Raw genomic sequence first — 17,965 nt, 5'->3', positions numbered from 1 at the left:
CAGTTTTTGTAAAACATGTTTATTTGACATAGTTGCTTCACCAGGGAGATTAAGGAGCCAGAGCCTAGAGCAGGTAAACTATTTCCAGAGCTTGTGAAGACTTCTGTGGTCAGGAAGGCTCCTGTGGGTTGAGCAGCAGCAAAACCATAATAGTCACCAAGCCAAGGGATAACAAAGGTTTTGCTGCTGTGTGCAAATGGGGCATCAGTGATGTGCCATCAGTTTCCTGGTGTTTGTCCTGCCCGGGCTGACCACGCACTCCACAGCAGGGCTCACAGGCTGCTGGGGGCCAGGAGCGCCAGCGTCTGCAGAGTTACCTGGGGCTCTGCTGCAAGGCGATGGAGGAGCCATGGGGAGGGCCATGGCCTGTGAGCAGCCTTGCAGCTTCTTTCATGGGTAACCACTGTAGTGTGCGTATATATTTGTGTGTCTTATGTGGAAGATCATCAGGTTGCCCCTTCCAAAACAAGCCAATGTCCAAGTCTCTATCCTATGTTTTCAGTCCCGGTTTTTAGAGCCGTAGCTGTGCTTTAAAGCGTTCATAAGCTTCAAGAAGGGTTTTTTAGTGTGCCTAGGAGCCCGGTGCTTTGATTTCACTAGGAGTTAGCGTCTCAATTGCTTTCCTTAAATTTCACTTTGGTGCTTCTTTGCAATGATGAATTACTCTGTCTGCATGGCTTCAAGGTTAGAACCTGCAGCCTCATTCCATCCTGCAGGATTTGAGATACTTGTGACACTTCTGAAAGGAGGACTCAGGCTTCTAAGATCCATAGAGTGGTTTAAAGAAAAGCTGAGACACCCAGTGCAGGTCTCACTTCAGTGCAGCGAACCCAGAGTGAAGCTGCTAATTGCAAATGTGTGTCAACTGCTAAAGTATCTGCAGTGATGCTTTAAAAATGCTGCTGGGTCCCAGTGTATAAGCCATAATGCTGTTTTTTCAGGTTTTTATTGTGGATTAATCCCTTGATTCTAAACAGGTACAGAAACAGAGCAGTGCTGTATGCGTTTTAGCTTCCTCCTGCTCAGGCAGTCACACTAAACGGTCAGATTGCAGTATGCTTGCAGGGGGGATAAGGGGACTCACAAAGGGGAAATAGAGTCTGGGGGGTTATGGTTAATTATAATAATAGTTGCTTAATTTTAGGGGAACTTAGCAAAATCATATGGAGGGGTAGGCAAAGTACTAACCTCCAAGTAGCTTTTATGTCTTAATTTATTCTTACTTCTTTTTACAAATTTATTCTCTCAAAGTTTTCCTTCACAGCTGACATGTACTATATTCACATACAGTTACATAAAGCTGTTGCTGGTAACAGGGATTGCATTATTCCTACAAGTGTCTGTCAGACTTCAGCAATTTGCAGGCCGTGATTCCATCAATAATCTCGAAATACCAGTTCTTGCTTTTTGTGGTTTATTGGTCTCAGCAGAGTGATCTCCAGTTGAAGATCATGACAATCATATGATATTACTTAGTTATTAAAGAAATCCTGAGGGGAGAGATACAGGAATAAATGTATCATTAAAACCTGTATTTTTGTTCCAGTCTATAATACAAAGCCTCGTACGATGTCCTTACAAGTATTTCTTAGTTAATTTTGGCTGTTGTGTTACCCAACGTAGCCGCGTGCTGTACATGGAATTAACAGCCTTACAGCCACAGAAATGCATCAGTGAAAGATGAGACAGTATGTAAGGAATAAATCAGGACAATAAGGTGTGGCTCTAGGAATGCGATAGACCTTACAAGTCAGGTGATGTACACTTGTTAGAAACCTTTAAATGCCAAGGAAAAGTTCTGTGTTGGTCCCTGCTGTGTCCTCAGTGTGTCAAACACAAGGAGTGGCACCTGGTGCTCGGGTACCCCAGGGATACCCCTGCAGAGGGCTGCTGCCTGCAGGTGCAAATAACGCCAGCGTCTCTGAAAGGTGCTACACAGGTGCGACCTCTATGGCACTTGGAAGAGTAAGGTGCTTTTAATTAGCTGTCATTGCAAAACATTTGGGGGCTTAGCAGACTTATAAATATTACTTTCTCTTCACTATTCTGCTTCATACCTTTTCTTTTTTTTTTATTTCTTATTTTTTATAGACCCTGGAGTCATCCACTTAACCAGTGTAGGGACTTAGAGCTGTTATCTGTTTAGTGATGGTGATGGAGGCGGGGGGGGGGAAGGGACATGGTTTTAATGTGTAACCAGCTTTGTAATTACAACAGCTGAGGGGAGACTTTCTGGGTTTGTGTGGCAGCTGTGTCAGTGTGCTTTGAAGTCACTGCAGGAACAGGAGTTTGTGAGCTTCGGAAGAAGCCTCCACGAGAGCAACAGAAAGTGTGGTTTTTAGGAGTAAAACAAACTAGACTTATGAGGGAAGCTAGCTTTTACAAGGAAATGATTTCCATGGAGAGTCTTCTTGATGCGAGAACTTTGTGAGCTCTTGCTCAGAAGCAGAAGGTAATTTCCCTTTGGATTTAATGCAATTGAGAGCAGTGTGCACAGCTGAGAGTAAGGCTCTGCCTGTGGCACTATTACTATGGTTTTAGTGGTCATAAGCAACTGCATGTGGCCAGGTTGTGCCTGTGGGGGCTTAAATGCTGGTGGCACTGCCTGAATGTATGTGAGGTAACTGTCTTTATGCTTTTATTCCTTTATATGCGTGGCCTATAATGCTGTATGTTTGCTGTAATTTGTTCTTGTCTTATGCCACATGCTACATGGAGAGGAGTGAAAAAGAGCAACCCATGTCTAAGAAGAAAAAAATCTTTGCTGTGACTTTAACAATAGTTACTTACTAAGTTTTGCTCTGATTTCCTGTGCAAGTGCACCCTTTTAAAATCCTATTATGGTTTTGATTAATTTCAAGCAGTTTTCAGAGCATTAATGAGTAGAGATGCATTGTGTAAGCTGCTGTGATTGTCTGTTAAAAGTCAGGTAAGCTTTGAAGCTTCTCTGGAGTCATGTTTGCTCCTTCAAAACAGGAAATAATCTGGTCTCAAAGCTGTGTGAGAATTCGTAGCATGCTTTGCAGGAATACATACAAATTTTCATTTTGATGAAACTTTCCTCATATATGGTTGAAAGAAACAAATACAAATAGGTTAACCACAGCCAAACCCATTAAATCAAATATAGTAAGTGTGATCATTATCCATTTGTTGTTGTTTCAGAGTTATTCTTGATTGCCTAAGAGATCTTACAAATAAGGAAATGAATTATCCATCAGTCTCTAACAAAACATGAATTGGAGTAATTTACATAAATACTGAATACTGAACGTATTTCAGTCCCTTGTTTTCTTGTTCTTATGAGAAGAAAGCTAACGGGTCTTCCTATTAAATAAATATAGGAATCAGAGGTTAGCTAAAATACGGCTGCTGTATATGTTTTTTTGGGCCAGCTCAATGATACAGTAAGTGCTCTTTTAGGGCTTCTAATTGCAAACAAAAACTGCTTTTACGTAATACCCATTGCTAATCCAATACCAACTTGTTCTACTGGTCTGAATTTATTAAAAATATCAGTGATATACTTTGTACTAGCAACGCTTCTTCTGGATCAAATATCGTGCATCCACAGCATTCCAAGTTTCTGCAGGCTCTTTGCATAAATAGCATAAAGTTAAGAGCATGACCCTGGCACAAACCTTTTCTCGTAGGCTGTGCTGTCTTCCACAGAAATGTGGTGATGGAGCTCCTCAGGATATGCAAGTGCGGAGATCCGTCCCTGGTGATCATGGAGCTGGATCTCTGAAATTAAAGGGAGGCTGCCAGTCTCTCAGCTTTCAGAAGTACTTTATTATGTGAGTGTAAACTAAAAACCCTTTTAAAGGTCTTAATGGTCCTTGCTAATCAGCTGTACTGCCTGCAGGGATCTGTGGTATCAAGACACCTGTGCAAGCTGGAGTTTTTGTCCAGCTTATTCAGTACATATGTCTTTGTGCATCTGGGGCACTTTTCACTCCTCAGAAACGTGCTGTAACTTTTACATTAAATGGCTTCAGGATTGCTGGAATTTTCCTAGTGTTCATATTTTTATTTCAGGTTGGTTTCAAAGCCATACAACACAAATGTACAAATTGTAATTTATTTGTAAAACTGGTTAACATGTTGCTTACGTATACTGACAAAGCTGATCATTTGCATTTGGTTTAACTTACTAACTGCATTTCTAAGCCCATGTACAAGATGCGGTATGTTTTTCTAATCTCTGACTTGTGTTTAAGAAAAAACGGAGGCTTCCATTGCATTAGGGTGCACATGCTTGGTACTCTGCAAACTGCTTTTATTTAAGCTTGTTTTCACCTAGATATATAAACATTTTTTTTTTTTTTTTTTTTTTTTTTTACTTCATGGTACCTTATGTCTAGCTGTGTATGTCTTTGTGTATGTGAATGAGCAATTTGTTCCCAATTGTATAAGAAACATCTGTGAAAAGGACATATTTCAGTGACAATGGCAATGTGCTAGAAGTATTCCCCGACCACTGCTCGCAAGTACGTGTGCTTGTGCCTCAGCTCAGACCTGGTGTGAAGGGAAATCTAGCCACAATTTAATGCATATTCACAAGATATCCAACTCTCTCCAGTGCAGTGTAATGAGTACCCAACGTGCAGTTTGTTGCATTGGTAAAGGAGCACTAGTGGAAACGCCAAACAATGTGTCAGAATGCTGTAATCTATTCCACAGGGCACTGTGCTTCAAGGGCTTGGTGGTTGGAGTTGAATAAATAACGTTTTTATCCAGCAAATGTTATTTATTCATGTGCGTGTCCTGCAGAGAGACCGAGGGACTGGGGCAGGGTGTGCTGTGGCTGGGGGAGGCTGCCCACCTTGTGAGAGGAAGGAGCGGGGCTGCGGCACTAACCTGAAGTACCACTTCTGCCTTCCTACTGTAGCTGTGGTTTTGTTCATGTGCATAAATACATCTTCTGCAGAGGGGCAGGCTTAGCTTAGCCATTTGGATTGATAATTAGGACTGATAAAGAACAGATCAATGCAAATCAGAACGACAGAAACATCTGGGACTGTTTAAGGAGAACACCCCAAATCCTCCTTGGTGGTAACTGCGCTGCAGGTACAAAACAGGGTTCAGTTGTTTCTGCAAATGCACAAAATAACACATCAGAAGATATGAATAACACAGGTTTTAAAATGATACCAAAGAACTGGTGCAGATGTTGCCATTCCTTTTCCTTCCCAGTTTAGGTGGTGCAAGCTTTCTTAGTTGTTCAGCAGTGGTGGGGTGGCTGCAGCAGAGGCAGGGACTGAGCCTGCAGGCAAGCTGCTGCCCTGCAGCTCTCCTGGCTGACCTCATTCACAGTATGTGCGAATGAGAAGGGCATGTTCTTCTAAAGCTTGAAAGGCTCGGATGAGTTGCTATTTTTTCCAGATTTATTTTGTTAGTTTGTTTTCCAAAAAATAAAAATAAATAAATAAATAAATAGAATGTCCCATGAAGTACTTCAAACAAAATATCGTACAGGAAGTTACATTTTGTGAAAGACAAAATCAAACCAGAGCAAACTGAAGTTTGATTTCACTTGTTGAAATATTTGAAAAACAGTCTTTTATTGCTTCTCCTTCATTTCTTACAGTGAATACAACTGAATAAACAGTAGTTGAATTTATCATTTTTTTCTTTCTTCTCTGAAATGTTAATACCTCTGCAGTGAGGCAAAAGTCCTGCTATCACGAAATAATTTTTCAGACAATGAAGGAAGTCTCAGAGTGTTTGAGTGTGGTGGTTAAATGACTTCACTTTGAAATGGCTTTGCAGTATTGCAGCTGGAAAAAGAAGATGGGGCAAAACAGGAGAAAAATAGAGGACAAGTTGTATTCATACTTCTGTATTCAGGGACAAGAGAATGACAGGCTTGAAACAGGGCAAAACCATTTAAAAAATAAAAGCAACATTATTTAAAGCCACTGAAATAGAACACATTACATTGAGAGTAATAGAAAATATTTTTGTACAGAGAAAAATAATCTGAGAATTTTCTGATGTTTTGTCAGTTGAATCATGTTTTTCAGTAGGAAGGCGGTGGATTTTCCCCCTTCTTTGTGATGGTTTGATACAATTTATTTATGAGATAGAAACAAACCCTATTTACATTCCCAGTTAGAACCAGGTTTCAGAAAATCTAAATGACTTGATCACGACTCAAAGGCAGCCCAGCAGAGCTGAGAACAGATCCCTTATTTACATCTTAAACTTGCGTAAACTTGCGCTTTCACTAAATTTACAGAAAAGTATTTTCCCTACAGTATTGGACACTTCTTATTATCTAAGCTCTTACTGTCCATCTTGTTATAGTGGCAGAGCCCAGGCATTTCCTTTAGCTGAATGCTGTTCGTTGGAAGGTTGGTCTCAGTTTGCCAGTTTTTCTGGAACTGTAGGCATCTGCCAGCCTGCCTACCAGGCAGGCATTTGCATTGTTCTGAACAATGCTCTGCATCTGCTGGCATAACTTTAAAGAGCTTAATGTGTACGGACTGAATTTGGGTATTGGTCATGAGATACTTTTTTGGAGTCTCACGTGTACTTCTGTCAATAACTGGTGGAGCCAAGGGAAAAAAAAAAGAGCTAGAATAGTGCACCTTTGATGCTCGTGACATTCCAAATTTTGTTCAGCTTGTAATTTCAAGGCATTATTTCTGTTTACAGATCTTCTTTGTCTTGCACATTAGTGCCAAGATTTCTAGCTTCACTTGCATTTGTTCCTGTGCCTTGTAAAGCAATGTTAGTATAGGAGCTACCAAAGCTCTCCATAATATTTCCTTTGGTCTAGCTCATTAATAAATACCTGTTAGCCTCCTTTGAAGCAAAAGCTAAATAATGTAGAAAGATATTTGCTCTTAATCTAGAGAAAGGAAAACCACTGTTGCAGTGTCTGTTTTCACAGTAGAAAAAATCATTAGTCAAGAATAAAACTGAGAGGCAATATCCTTAGTTTTGTCACATATAGATATATATATATAAAAAAAAAAAAAGCATTATCTATAAAAGTGTAAATTTGTGTCTTGCAGACTTAGAACCGCTGGATACTGCAACAAAATCATGTGTGTTGGTTTTATTATTAACTCTAGCTTTGAATTAGAATTCCCTATATTACAGCTTGGAGCTAAACTCTGTTTACAAAACAGTATTTACACTTGACTAATTTTGCAGATCAAACTAATTAAATCAATTAAACTGGTGATTAACCAAATGAAGGCTGATTGCAAAAATTAGTGGGTTTATTTTGGAGGACTGGAAGTAAGCTAATTACTGCAGTGATTACTTGAACCTGGAGTACTCTAAATGTGGTATAAATTGAAACCTCATAGTGAATTAGACTGGGAATTCATTACAGTTTAAAGCACTGTTAATACTATTCAGGCTGCTACTCCTGTGGGAACATTTCACTCAGTATTTTGTATACTGATAAACAATCATTTAGTCTTGTCCTTTTACATAACAGCAAGTAATTTCACACAGTATTTTTCTCTTGTATCCTGAGTCACAATTCTGTCTTGTCAGAAAAATGTAGTTACTACAACTGTCAATCAGGCTCTTGCACATTGCATGATGGGAAATGTAGTCCAACTAAACTTCCCTCCATCATAACAGAGGTGTCTGAATTTCATATGGTTACTACAGCACTTTCTGCATTGACGTCTTACTCTGTGCTATCTCTGCCAGCATGGTGCACACAAAAAAGGGAGCTTTAGTTATTTGCTTTGCATGCTGCTTAGCTGTAAGCATAGCCCAATGTGTTTTGTACCAATTCTTATGTGTTGGTTCATACTCATGCTTGGAAATGTGGTTCTATTGACAGATTTTAGAAAAGGAAGCTGATCTGCTAGATTACTTGCTTATTTTGGTTGCTGATGCAAGCTATTCTGTGTAGTGGGGGTCCTAGGCTGTCTTATTCCTCCTCACACCACCAATTAACAATGGAATATAAATGCCTACTAAAAACAACCTATACTATCGACTTCCTTAAAGCATGTTGGCTTGTAAGGAAGTTAATGAAGTTGCACAGAATTTAAAACAGGAAAATCTCAGAGAGCTGGAATACGATGCTGTTTGTCACTATTTCTCTTTACGTGTATGAATATTGTAAACATGCTTCGCTTTAAGCTGGTTTTGTAGGATTGTTGCACACCTCACTCAACAAGCAGTTCCATTTCGGCCCTCTGAAGGTAGCCACTTGAGATTTATATTACATAACTGGCCTCTACTCTGCACATTTTCACTCTGTTTTATTTTTTTCAAACATATGAGTATAGCTCACATTTGTTTAAAAATAAATTTCAGTGTACCAGAAATTCAGAACCTGGTTATTTCACTGTGCTGTCAACAAAGCATATTTAACACTGACCAAAGGCACGAGATAGGTCTCTTACGGCATTACTTTCTAAAACAGTTTGTTGGTGGTAAGGAAATAGCTACATAAATGCATGTATTTAATTATTTTTAAGCATACTGTTTACTTCTGTCCTTGCTGATCTGGGATTTGCTTGTTTTATTTTTTCCATTGCTATGTGTATTTTATCCAGAAGATTTTCAGATCTACATGAAAAGAATGTAAAGTTTTGAAATATGTGGAGAGTAACACTGAACGAATTTTGCTGGGTGAAATAGATCAGATCATAACCACTGGGGAAAACAATCCAAAATAAGAGATTTGCTGAAGAGAAGGCAGAGGAGACAGTGATGGGCAGCCGTGGGTAGGTGATGGGACAGGAGATCTGGTATTCCCCAGCTGAGCTACTGGACTGAAGTCAGTAGCAGGATTCCAGCTGCTTCTTGGGCATTAGGAGGCCGATTCTGTCTGTCAGAGGCAGCTTCTCCACATCAAGACTGGATCTGGCTGTACACAGAGCGTGATGCTGGGCATTTTCATACCACACCAGCATGTGGTGAGATAACACTCAAGGGAGACGCAAGTCAGAGGTGTGGGAACAGCAAGATACTTTGACCCAGTATGTATGCTTAGTTTAAAGAGAACATTAAATTCTTCTGCAGCGTATTCATTTCTCAAGTACATTTCTATTCCCAATAGGAATCACCTTCTCCAAAAACATAGGTAGATTTTTAAGTTTGTATGTGAAAATCAAGTGCAAAATGTATGACGTCTGTTTTTTTCATTATTTTCATTATTATTTTTAGTGAATGTCTTCCCTTAACTGTCTTTGCAAGATAGGGATTTTCTGTCTTATAAGGAGGGAGTTGTGTTAGGTTGTTTGTAGTGGAAATGAAAGATATAGTTGAAATGATCTTAGAGTGTCACAAACACTTTATTTTTAGTACAGTGCTTAAACAGAAGTGGCATTTCCTTGTACTTCCATGCTACAGTTTTTTCCCTTCAAAATGGAGATTATTAGCTGAATGCTTTAAAATTCCTTATTTAAAGCTGATTAAAATAGAACAAACTATATGGTAACTTGTTCTTACAAAATACATTAATACATGTCAATATCTGAATATATTGCAGTGACTTTGAAATTTCATTTTTTCTGATGCATTTTTCGTGAAAGTTAAACTCTGCAGAATAAATCTGAAGCAAGTTCACCAGACTTGAGTAGGTTCAGCTGAAATTAGTGTGTTCCACAATGTCCATTTTTAAACATGCTCCATCCATTGCTTAACACTACAGCAGAAACATTGTATCATCCTGGCAGTTTCAAATGGTGGTTATTCATTTATATGGTGTTACCAGCCAGAGTGCTCATCTGGATGGTGTATACGTGGGGTTTCCACAAGAGCTCAGAAGACGAGTATCCAGAAAGACAGGAAGCTGAAGGAAAGCACTCATTAACCAATACAACAGAGGCCTACAAAATAGTTCCAGTAACCCTGCCTAGAGTAAAATTGGTTAAGAAAGAAGTGTGCACACTCTTAATAAATCCATCATGTAAAAATGCATTATTTTTCTCAAGGAGATAGCAATATTATTCAAAACGTGCTAAAGTGGGCAGGGTATCCCAAGAGTAATTGTGAATTATTAGGTCATAGGGACCTCATTGCAAACTATTTGCAAAACTTAATTGGTGTAATAAATAAAATATGCATGCAAATTAGACTACATTCTGAATTAAAGGAATCTGTTATCCAGCATTGCAAAGATTCATTCTAATTTAATACTGGCTTTGTATACAGTTTGAGATAGCCATGCATTATGTTTGTTCTGAAAAAAGCAGCTGGTATTTAACTAAACCCCCACCAGCCAAGTAGTGGCATCTGGTAGCTGTCAGTCTGTGGCACGGGATGCCACTGGCAGGGTGACACTGAATTCCAGCAAGTGTGTAATGGTACCGTATTTAGTTTAGCATGTAGAGGAAGGTGGTTAAGCAAGGTGACAAAACAAGCAGTCCTATTTGCTCTATTCTGCCTAAAATGCTAAAAATATTAGTAGCTTTGAAAGATCTATTGCAAACCTGGTTATTTGCTGATTTATTTGCTATTCATCTTAGAATTCTAGCAATGGAAGAGCACTAATGAGGGTAGCTGATTTCATTACCCTAGATATAAAATGAGGATTATGTAGTCATGTAAGACTTTGTATCCTAAAGCAAAATCTGAAAGAATCAAAGTGAAGAGTCTCTTAGAATAAATATAAATAGATAGATATGAAACAATAGTTAACATTCTCTGTCTGGTGTCGTTGCTCGACTCAATAACACTGTCTCGTCATCAAGCCCAAATCAAGTATTGCATCTGCTTTTTTAAAGCAGTCGATTGAATGAATACAAATGTCTTGCTGTTGTCACTTGGGATAGCACTTGATATATCCCATTTTCTAGACTTTAATTATTCCATTTGTAGACATGAATGCCATTTAGATGTAAGCTAATTCAGCATGGTAACTCAATTAGATTTGTACTGACTAGGATTTATGAAACATCAATGGATTCTTGGTGAGACCAATGGGACTCTGGTTATTTATCCCTAAGTCTTACTGATACTGCCTCTCAGGAGCTCAATTAAACATGCCAGTGATGAGAATGTTTTGTAACAGTAGTCTTTCACAATTAGACTAAGATTTTTTGTAAAGCATATCACATGTAAAGCAGGGCATCATGTATTATGCAATACAAAGTTCTCATCTGAGTAGCTCATGATGTTGAATGGTAAAAGAAATTCCCATTATTGCTCTGTTAGTGTAATTATAAAAAAAAGATAATCCTGCTTTACAGATGTAAAAGTCAAACAATATTCAGAAAATGATATATTAGTATCTACATCTTGCAAGCTAAAACCAAGTTTCTGTACTGATATAGAACCCCTTGGAAACTAGGAGTTCCTTGTGTGAATTTAGAGGTCTTATTGCACTTGTCCCTGGGATCTTTTGTGTGTGTGTGTGTCCCTTTTTTTTTTTTTTTTTTAAATAAGTAGCAGGAGTACTCACCAAAATTACAGATTTCAAACGGTGGCAGGGGACTATGTGAATAAATCTGCATTTGTTGTCATTAGGTGTTTCACCTTAACAGGTGATGGAGGCTTGCCTCCATCTGATCTTAAATTTATAGAGTAACTAAAATATCCAGTCAAAATGGCTTGAATTTCCAGTGTTCTACTGAAGCCTGACAACAAGCCTTCTATGTTTTAGTGAGATGCACGTTGCACTTAACTTGCTGAACTACTTTTATATTTGAACTCAAGCCTGAGACTTAAAAGTGCCCTTGTTACGCTTTGATATCACTGAAAATTTCGGATGACTTTACAGTAACTGATTTATTTTTGTTCTTTTTAGTTCACTCCAAATATCTCTGTAACCTGCTTTTGATTGGCTCATTGTAGATGAGATTGAGCATTAGATATGGTACGCAACCACTGGAGCTAGCCTGTGTCTGCTCTGTCTTCCCACCATTTAGGAAGATAGGTCTTCAGTTTTTTTCTTGAGAAAGGCAATGAAATCTCCTAGTTCTAGAAAAGCTAATGGGATCTGGTGTAAGCAACATTCTAAGTAGGTTGCTTGTAGTAATTCCATGCCTAAATTTGGATAATTAAGGTTTCCCCATATAGGGAAATTCTCTTTATAGGACAATCTGAACAACCAGTGAGGACTTTGGCATCACTGGAGATGGAGTAATAGGAAATGGTGGCTCTAAAATGCTGTGAAGTTATTTCTCCTTCCCAGTAATTTTTTTAGCTATGAAGCAATATAAATAGTGGTTTTCAGACTACTTCCTGTCCGTGTTAAATGAGTCTATATATTCCTAAAAATATATTAATAAATAAAGCTGTGAACAAGTCTTGAGTTGTGGTTCTTCCCCTGTGTCTTCTCATGCTTTTTATGTCACTGTCAAAATTGAGAAGCTTTAGAAGGGAAGTGTATTAGGAGTCGCTCAGATTAAAATTGATTTCTTGTTCCAGGCACTCTTGTGCTCACTGACTTGGAGCCCTGGATTCCAGGCTGGCCAGACAGCTTTAACTGCCAGTTGTTAGCAAAGTGCCTGCTGCTGTTACTGGGAATTATTGAAAGCTTGCAGGAGGGAGCACCAATATAGCTTAACTGACATGGCAGTTCCTGAAAAATGAAGATATAAAGAAGTTTTTAAACATGGAATTATTGCGTGGAAAGATGGTGTTTGGAGGGATTGATTGCTGAAGTTATTATAGCTGAGTGACATTATTTGGGTGCTGATTTTCTGTGGTGTGCCACTGTCAGATTTATAATAATGTGATCATCCCATTCTGTCACTCCTCAATTTGTTTTTCTGACTACCGTTAACACCTCAGCTGCGTACCTCAGTGCTAGTAGGCATCTATATTTAATGACTTCTATGAAAGCGAGGCAGATTTGTGCATAAAAACAGCTGGTTAGAGGTTATTTTCCAAATTAAAAACCCCAGCCTGCTACTAAAATACTTTCAACCTATCATTCTTACTAAAAGACTGTTTAAAAGAAATACAACAAAATAAGTGTTCACTTGCTAAAGAGGTTGTTCGAGGACCGTATTTACTGGCTTGATTCTTGCTCTTGTTTTTCAGACAGGATCAGGCCATTGTCTGGCCAAGGTGGGAGGACTTGCCATGGCTCCACATCTAAGTATGAATTCATTATGCAATTAAGAAAGATTTCAGTTACAGTATTCTTTTTGTGCAAAATAAAAAATTACTGATCTCAGTAAAAGGGAATAGGAACCTTCTGGTAAATATTCCATTTGTTGAAAAATGTTTTTGTGTAAACTTAAATATTTTCTCTAAGCTTGTGTTCTCTTTAATGAAGGTATGCTTGGGGGGAAAAGAGCTCTAATTTAAAAAAATAAAATCTACATGGATTATTAAAATTTTCTCATCTTGGAATATTTCCTTTCATGCAAACACAATATAAGCTGGAAAATGACGTGTTAGTTGAAACATTTTTTAGATGATTTAAGCAAATCATTTTGAGCAAAATGGTTTTCTAAAAACAGTAATTTCATAAGAATATTTGAAAACAAATGTTTGTTCCTGTCAGGAACTTCAAAATTTGTACAGTAGTCCCAAACTAGAAATGGCAGTTTTCTCCCTTATATTAGTTTGCATAATTGCAATTCCAAACTCCAAGTATAGATTCGAAGTGTCACGTGGACCCAGCTGTATGTGTTGATGCGTTTTGCAAACCAGTGCCAACAACTGAGTTTAGTTCACCTCTCACTGCTTTTGCCACAGTAGACCAAGTAAGAACTGAAGTACGTTGTCAGGAACTGTGGTTCCTCTTTAATTGGCTCAGGGCTTTTTTCCAGTCAAATGGTTCAGAGATGTTATCTTATTCCCTGGGGAAGGGAGGAGGGAAGCTGGTACCTCTCAGCAATGCCATCTCATTCACCAAGTCTGTTGGCAAACTCAGTGAAGAGGGAGGACTCTAGGCCTGGAAACTTGAGCACATAGTGCAAGACTGTGTTTAAAGATGCATCTCTGCCCTCTAGCAGAGGGAGCACCGAGCCATGGAGGCCTAGGCCTGAGCTTCAGGAGTGTGAGATCAACGCTTCCTGGAATTTTACTCCGTTCTCTTCAACTCAGTAAACGATGAACTTTCTGAAGGGAAACTTTTTCTTTCTCCAGTAAGAAAAGAGGAGTGGAGCCTCTCTGGTCTCTCTCTGCTTCCTGTTCACAAGGAAAATTTCACTTCTTAGCCACTTCATTCAATTCCAGTTCACATCCTTTTCACTTCTAGGTCTAAGAAGGATGGCCTGCACTCTTACTCGGCACCTGTAACTTGCTCTTCTTAAAGAGCATCATCCAAATGTTATAATTATTTTGAGTCTCAAAAACTGACCTTGAGTTTGAACTAAGTTATCTAGTCACACCGGTTCTTTGGTACACGTGACATACATGCATGTGCATAAAGCTGAATTCACTCCAGAATGAGGACTGGAAGAAACCCAGCAAACCCAACAGCTGGTTGTCTGGTCCATCTTCTCTCCCAAATCAGGATGAGCTATACAGAAGTGGTGGTTTGTTTGTTTGTTTGTTTTTACAAAAGTGATTTTTGCCTACACCTTGATGATGAAGATGCTACAACCTATTCCAGTACTAATGCTAACACTTGATAATAGTCTTTCCTACTGAAGTATGTTATTACTTTTTCCTCTTGCCATCATCACAGATGTTGAGAAAAGTTAATTTCCTTAGTAGCAGTCTTTATTTCTGTCCTATTGGAAACTTCTACAAAAGAACAGCCAGCCCCAGTTTCTTCAGTTTTCCCTTGTGGGGCTCGCTTGCTGATGTTCTGTTCACTCTGGTTGTCTTCCCCTGGACTTATCTCCATTTAGTCTGTATTTTATTTATCTGGCAAGATTACTTTGGATTCTGTTCTTGTTTTTGAGAATATTTGTAAGCCTTCCTACCTTGTGACAGTTTTATAGGCTTACCCTCTTCTACCCTTCAGGTCAGTAGTGAAAGTACTGATCCATACTAATGTGTGACAGAACCATATAGGAATTCAGTGTGACAACTTCCCAGTTTGACAGTGGAATACTAGTAATTGCTCTCTAGATTGGTTTTCTACTCATTTTTGAGTTTACGTTCTCTAACGGATATTTTTTTCCTTTTCACTGATGAGATTGGCAAAGCTTTTTTACATCATCTCTGAAGAGCAAAGTCAAGGCTTCAGACATCCACTGTCTTTTCTCTATCCACAAGACATGAACATCCTGTTGCAGAAGGATGTTGGATTTCTGAAATGGAAATCATTGCAAATTGCTGTTAGCCATTACTATCTGTTATCATCTGGTGCTTGTATGTTGAAGTATTGCTTAAGCAGTAAGCCTATGCTCAATGGTTTGTAATTCTCTGACCCTTCCTTTTTAATACATGGACTGTATGTGCTCACCCCTTCCACTTTAACATAACTTCAAACTTCAGGGTAGTTTTTAATGTTCTGTTAACCTTTTTTTTTTTTTTTTTATGATGTTTGCATTTGAAGATGAGCATACCAATAAAATTCAGTGGTTGTGCTAGCTTTCATGGAAGAACGGAACCTAGCGTTACGAAATGGGTATAGCCGTATAGCCAAAAGGTCTGTCAGGAAATTTTCCAAACTGAAAATAAACATTATGTGGGCAGTGTTAGAGATAAGTCATGCACGTAGAAACTAGTGGTATGTTGTGGCAATATAATTGTCAGAGCAAGCAAAGTGAAAACATGCATAAAATGCCAATACATCTGGGAGAAAACATAAGGTAATTTAACCTTTCAATAAGTTTGGTTTTAGTTTAATTCAATGGGTATTATTTAATACAGCTGGCATATGGCCAGGTTTTCCCAGGCAAACCCTATTTTCCTTCTTGGAAGATTTGTGCTATTAGAATGGAATAGATGATCTTAGAGGTCTTTTCCAGCCTGAATGACTCTGTGAGTCTATGAATGTGAGGCATGTGGACATTCCATTCTGTTTTTCGGCATTTTATTAATCACCAAGGACAACATGTTTGGTTCAGAGATGTTCTGGACAGGACATCCAGCAGGTATGCATACATCTGTTTTGCCAACTGCATCAGATCCACCATACAAGAGTTGCTCTATACATGGCCTGCATACCATCTGCAGAGGAGGATACACCATATCTTACTGATTGTCTAAGCAGACAAGTAAGTCTGATGTGTTTTGCAAGACATGGGTGTCCAATTATCTGATTTTGCATGTGTACTCACAGAAGATAAGCACTCATGTACCTGCCTGAAAATCTCCTGGGCAAAATTCTGGAGACCTAATATCTCCAGGCATATACTGCACTGTGGTAACTTGAGGGTAGAGTCTCCCACTTGGGTAGTCATCCATGGGCCCTGTAACAACCTCTTGTATTTCCAATGTTTCATTCTTTCTTTTGTTTTTTAATCTCTCCTTTTGAAATCCTGACTAGAACAAGGTCTGTGTAGCTGGTGGAAATGTGGTGAAGAATCAAAGCCTGTGTTCTGTTGCTACAGCTACCCTGCGTGTGCATGTAACTGCTGGTGAGGTGCAGAGTAGCACAGCTGGAGTTGTGCTAGTCTGACAGCTAGCATCAAATCCTGGCTCAGCATCCACTGAACTTGAGCAAGATGTGTAACTATGGGACCTATTTGATCCTTAAAATCATGCTTTGGCCCTTAAACTGAGAACACTTCTGTCCTGTATCCCAGGTATTGTACTCTAGGCAGCAAAAGTAGAGCAATGAAGAGATCCTGCTTCTGGAAGCAGGGAGGAGGGAAGAAAGAGAGAAGGTCTCACCTGCTGTATGCAGTGACACCAAGTGATCTGAAATGTGTCTTCCGCTGGTCCCTGCGAGCCAGGCCCACCCTTGCATTGGAGCACTCCGCCAGTTTCAGGTGATTGTTGCTCCAATGAGGTGTTTCATGCCTGGAATTATTTCTTTGATGGAAGAAATGGAGAGCAGGCCCAGGAACAGATGGCTGATAACGACATCTTAATTCTAGAGAGAACGAAAGTGGTATTTCATTATGGAGTGGTATATTTAAATTGCCTTCAGGTGTTAGTTTAAGAGAGTAGAGAAAAAAGAAAAGTTAAAAAGATTTTTAAGATTTAGTAAAAGGGATAGAGTGGTACAAATCAGACCTAGTAATAATGCCCTACAAACCTGTCAGATTGTAGTAATGTGACAAGCGGTAGCTAAAGGGAATCATTGCCCCATGTATGGTGATGGACTTGTTTCACTTTGATGAAGCAACTGGTTTGAATTATTAGAAAAATGAACTGTTTGCCCTGGTTCAGAATTTCCAAATGCCCCTTCAGGATAAAAAGGACGTGTATTATGTCTTTTTTAATAATTTGAGAATCAATTTTATGCTATGCAAAATGCTCTCTCTTTAAAGCACTAACATAAATTTTAAAACAAATTTGTGGTGCAACTGACTTTAGTGACTAATAAGCTTCATTTAAATAATTTCTTTCCTCTTGCTAAACTTTCCTACAAATGCTGAGCTTCCTTTAATAAACATGCAATCCTAAAGGTTTATTATGACACTTTCAGTAAGCAGAATTCTGGCTGATAAAAATGTTGACATAAATTAGGATTAATCAAGCTAATTCCTCAGTGAATTTATGGTCTTTATGTACAAGAGGTTGGAAAACTGTCGTTTGGAAGACCTGTGTCATATACAAAGCCACAAATGGACATCTTTTGCACAAGCTGTCATTGCAATGCTATTAGTTTTGCTATATATGTAATCTAAATTGTGTAAAAGATGAATAGGGATCCATGCACAAACACTTTCAATCTGTTTGTACGCATTTGAGGAAAAGCTCTCATAGATTTCTTAAAAACACACAAATTAATATTGCTTACTTTTCAGCAGGGGTAAATTAGGGTCTCGGAGACCTTCTTAGAATAGTCTGGAGTTAAATAATATTGCATGTTTTTCATTTTACCATGATGAATGCAAAGCTATTAAACAACCTTTTAAAGAGTTGGTGTAATTATCTGTAAACAGTAATGTTACAAAAAAAGGTCAAGTTGTCCTGCCATTAGAAGTTTATGGATATAAACTGGATTTATGTT

Source organism: Netta rufina (genome assembly GCF_964035555.1).
Source record: "Netta rufina genome assembly, chromosome: 11".
NCBI lineage: Eukaryota > Metazoa > Chordata > Aves > Anseriformes > Anatidae > Netta > Netta rufina.
Note: the sequence above shows the minus strand (reverse complement) of the source record.